The 5400-nt window shown below is 39.9% G+C and overlaps 1 pseudogene; it reads right to left on the bottom strand.

Annotated features, from left to right (window-relative positions):
* Positions 1-3617: 3617 nt before the first annotated feature.
* On the bottom strand, positions 3618-3993 carry LOC145458948 (histone H4-like; annotated as a pseudogene).
* Positions 3994-5400: the final 1407 nt, after the last annotated feature.

Genomic DNA, 5400 nt, shown 5'->3' with positions numbered 1-5400 from the left:
CTTACTGCTGTATGGCCAACCTAGTAAAGTATGACACTGCTGTGTAGCCAACCAAGTAAACTATGACAACTCTGAATTTCAGTAAATCAGGAATGTGTTTAATTTCTACACATATAATCTGCATCAGGCCATAAATAACAGAGTGAATAACGAATAATATCAGCGTCTTCTACCTATTTACAAGCCATTGTCGGAATCCTTGCAGCTGGGAGGGGGGGGGGGTTATAGGATTGATTAAATCAACCGTTTCAATTCGCGTTAATCGACAATTACCATGGAGTATAGGGTTGCATTTAAAACAAACATGTTTAAAACCAGGACCTTGTATAAAACATACTTTTTTTAAGCCATGACGTCAAGAATATTCAATAGTGACGTCATATTGGATTGACATTGACAATTGAAAATATAGTGTAGATATAACTCCTTCGACGAAATATCTCTGCTATTGCTGTTGAACCGACTATTTTGAGGGTTCCAGCCATCCCACATCGATATTAGTCGGCTATATCGGGTGGTAATCGTCCGTAGGCTCATACAACACGTATTTTGGAAAGTATTTACACAATTATGGCATAATTTTACAACATAAAAAGAATTTTTTTCAAAGGGCCTCTGTTTAAAACACTGTTTAAAGCATGTTTTAAACATGGTGTTTCAAACACCGTTTGTTATAAATGCACCCCTACCATGGAGCATTTATAATAACGAAAAGATAGCACGGCCTGTAAGGACTCGAAATTGTGATAGCAGCATTGTCATCTTCTATGTCACTCAATGAAAGTTGATCAAGAAATCAACACATCATTGATACTTCTCTTCAGGTTCAAATGCAGCCTCGAGGGTAGAAGTTTGGTACATATCATTATCAATTTAAGAAGAATTCGGTAGACCCAGTTGTTGAATTCAGCTGATATTTTGTTCACCGAGAAATAGTTTCATGACCGCAGTGAAGAAATTACCACCATGGCTTAACGGTACATCACGAATGGGCCTCCTGAAGCCCTTCATGCCATTTATCAGTTAAGAAATATTCAGTATCATTGTCTTGCAGATTTTCCGATAGAGCGATAGATGATTCCATGTCAAAAAACATCTCGGTGAGGAGGCAGGAGATCCAAATATTCAGATTGTGGCCATCTTTGCCAAGATTTCAATGGGATGTGCCCAGTATAATATATCAGGATATCCACTGTTGACGTGATGCAAATGCTGGAACATTGCGTTTGTTTTTCTGGAATCTGCAACAAAAATGAACAAATGATGTATTTAGAGACACAAATTCACCTTAAGAATATATATAGAATATAGATGTATGCAGAGTTGGTCAGTAGTGAAGAACTTCTACTTCATTGCAGTACTCAAGTAGGTGTTGCCTATTTTCGAAGATACATCTTGTAATTTTTAAGCAGCCATCTCCAAACTTGAGTACCCTGCAGGCATTTCACTTTCTACAGCTACTTGAGGAAGTTTAAATACCAGTACGCCCGGGAATACGACTGTTACTTAAGTAGCAATGCAGAGTGCAGACTACTCTAACCACATCAGGATTAATGTAAATAGCTCATTTAATAATGTATCACTAGAATCAGCCAAACTTACCTTGGGCCGACTGAGGAGAGCTCCATGCGTTATTGCGACGATTTGACGAAACCTTGCAAATTGAAAGCAATCTTCAGAGTTTTCTCTTCCTTCGTCGTACAGGCCTATAGCCTATAGGCTATAAGTGTTTATATGGTAAAGACAGGCAGGCCGTATCTCAGGGTCGTATCGTGTCCTGACGATTGTGCTGGCTTATCCATTCAAGGGAGTGGGCATCTTCACGGCTTCAGTAAGAGCCAATGGACAACAAATGTCATGGCCATATTCTGGGAGTCAGCCGTTGGCAGTTCACAACAGTGCACTTCTGTTGAAGTATAATTCCAGTACTGTAGAATTAAGGTTCCGTTCATTAACAAACATATGCCTGCCTTGTTTTACCAGTCATGTAACTGATGAATAGTATCTGTAACAAGAGATTGGATTCACCAGTTGTGATGGACACTTACAACTGCAACGACCTTGACGTGTTGTTTTTGTATTAGATTCAAATGGTTGGTTATCCTTAATTGAAATGCCTCTTGAATCTTGCACACCGGTAGTGTACTCAGTGGCTCCAATTCTTATACTAGGAATAATCCAGCAATGATCTGGAATACCGGTAAGCCTGCAATACCAGCACAACCTGCATATTCACATATTAGCACAAGATCTTAACAGACGAAGTCCCTCCTAACGGTCGCCTTCATAGTTGACACGGCACAGTGTAAATGTACACTTGTACTAGTACAATGTACAACCTTGGATGGTGACATACATTCGCATAACATACCGTAAATGAAAAACATACCGCAAGGCGTAATCGAAATCCTAATGCTGATATCAATGTCAACTTGGAAATTATTGTACATTTTGTTATCTTCTCACGATTATTAACGCAGCAAAACATGTTACATAAGATACTACAGAAGCAGAGATATTCCGAAGGCGAGTATACCGGTAAATTGCTGCTGAAGGAATAAGGCCAATACCGCAAAGTTTCAGACTACCTGAACATCTCATAACCTGGTTAACCTCTAGCTTTATAAAAAAAACATAAACATGGATATTATATGCCTCTACCGCTCTTAAAGACTCAAAATTACAGATAGATGAAGCTGCTGACCAGAACGTGCATCAAAACTGAATTCGCGAATCGGGACCTACTTAGGTAATACGGCGATGACGCAATTGACGCAGTCAGCCATCCCGGAGTTCTATATATCCCTGTTATCGACCAATCACAACGCAATCGAAACGTAGGCCACTATAACATTGAAAGCTAACTTGACCTCATGCAGAGGCATGTTTAAGGCTGGCACTTCTCGGTTATACAATTCCAGAAGCAGCTGCGGATTCCATGATCCCGCGGTCACCGAGTGCAACGTATAATCTGCATTCGCGCTCACCGCACAGTAACTGAAAGACTGATCATATCAACGCAAGCGTATGATACAGGCGGCATTTATGTAGTCCAAGTTGCGAAGCGTAATAATAGAATTGCGTGCATTCTCTTCTACCTCGCTGAGAAGAAATTGTCACCACTGGGCATGAGTTGCAGAATTGAACAAGTGATGCACACTTGTTATTGCCGTTAGTCTCTGACCCGCGTCACGATTTATAAGAGAAACACTGGTATTAAGCTGAGCGAAGCAAAATAATGTAATTATTACTGTGATCCAACGAGTAATAGGAATAAGAACAAGATATTAGATATTTTTGTCGATTAAATTTTTGCGGTTTATACACCGACTCAATACATACAAACGATCTGTGCATTATACATTAGAGCTCTTCAAAAATGACTTTTTCTCTCAAATCGTACTGACTACTTGATAAAATTGTTAGGTTACCTAATTTAAGCCTACACGCCAAATTTGGTTCAATTCTAACCAGTAGCTGCATTGCTACAGGAGAAGAAAGTTTCTATTTATTATATAAAAATAAATAACAAAAAAATTTGAAAATTTGTTGTTTACCCCATGAAAGTGTTAGGTTGTCTATAGAAACGATGTTCACCAATCGCAGTAGCGAGTCGCTTATCCCCCGAACCCGTACAGGGTTCGTCATTGACGTTTCAAGGCGTAGACTACGTCCAGAGCAGTGACGGTCTTTCTCTTGACGTGTTCGGTGTAAGTGACGGCGTCTCTGATGACGTTCTCGAGGAAGACCTTCAGCACACCTCTGGTCTCTTCGTAGATGAGTCCTGAGATACGCTTCACTCCGCCACGACGTGCCAAACGACGGATGGCGGGCTTGGTGATTCCCCTGGATGTTATCACGTAACACCTTCCTGTGACGCTTGGCGCCACCCTTTCCAAGACCCTTGCCACCTTTTCCACGTCCAGACATACTTGCTTCTTTTTTTACCAACTTTTAGGCCGATAAAAATAATTTACAGCAACGAATTTGGTTCAATTTCAACCAGTGGAAGCGGAGTTATTGCCATGGAAAAATTTGGATTATGAATAAAATAGTATTTACGGTGACCAATTCTTTAATTATACTATATCTAATTTAAATCCAAATTTTTCGACGGCAATAACTCCGCTTCCACTGTTTGGAATTGAACCAAATTTGGCGAACATCGTTTCTATAGACGACCTAACACTTTCATGGGGTGAAGAGGAAATTTTCAAATTTTTTGTTATTTATTTTTATATAATAAATAGAAACTTTCTTCTCCTGTAGCAATGCGTCTACTGGTTGGAATTGAACTAAATTTGGTTTGTAGGCTTAAATTAGGTAACCTAACAATTTTATCAAGTAGCCAGTACGATTTAAGAAGAAAAGTCATTTTTGAAGAGCCCTATTATACATAGTGCATACCATGAGTGCGCGATGTGCATGTGCAGTTGTGCAATGTGCATTGTGCATGTGCATGTGCATGTGCATGTCCACGTGCAAGTACATATACCGCTATACAAGTGTACAAGGAAGGTGCAGAAATAGCGTTCTAAGACTTTCTAAGTCAGTGGTTCTCAACCTTTTTGGCTTCGCGGACCCCTTTTGACCGTCACGGACCCTCGCGGACCCCCTCAAGTTTTAGTTCAATTTTAGCTCTATTATGGTGCAACCGTCATCTGTCTTGTGCAAATATGAACTGTAGGCTTGTGATAAACAGCAAAATAATGATTTTTGTTGAAGATAACATCATACTATTTATGTAGAAAAGGTGGATTTTTTTATTTCAAAGCTAATTTTGCTGCTGTGTTTCTTGAAGTACGTGGTCGTGTCTTGAAAATCCACTTCTTCGTTTTGATATGAACGAGGAGTGCCGAAAACCATTCCCGCAAATATAGATGGAAGCTAATGCAATATTAACGCATAACGCTTCCGACGATACTTTTGGTGTGATCGCAACACTTATGGCACCAAAATGAAGAAACACATATTTTATGAACATATATCACGTCCAGCATCTAGCGCAGGGACGGCCAACATACGGACCGCGGGCCGTATTCGGCCCGCAGAGAGTTTCTACCGTCAAAGCGAAATCCTAATCTAAAAGTAGAGACAAATGTTATGCTCCAAAGAATGGATCCACGTTTTCCAACCAGAGGAAGACTGTCATGAAACGACTTGTTCTGTTCGGGTTTACATATATATTTACGAGCAAACATTTTCGACCATGAACAATTCAACATTAACAAGACAAGGCTGCATACAAATATAACTGGTGATATGAATGTCAAGGTTGGAGCGTAATGCTTTGATAGCAACGAAACACTCCTTGTTCATGAAAAAATCAGCCTTGTCGATAGGGCATCCGCAATAAGAATGCGCCAAATCTGATAGCCAAGCTTTAAGAGCAGGTATATC

This window comes from Botryllus schlosseri, chromosome 16 (assembly GCF_051294905.1).
Source record: "Botryllus schlosseri isolate E-star chromosome 16, Bs_hap1, whole genome shotgun sequence".
Classification (NCBI taxonomy): domain Eukaryota; kingdom Metazoa; phylum Chordata; class Ascidiacea; order Stolidobranchia; family Styelidae; genus Botryllus; species Botryllus schlosseri.
This window is presented reverse-complemented; position numbering and strand designations above follow the sequence as displayed.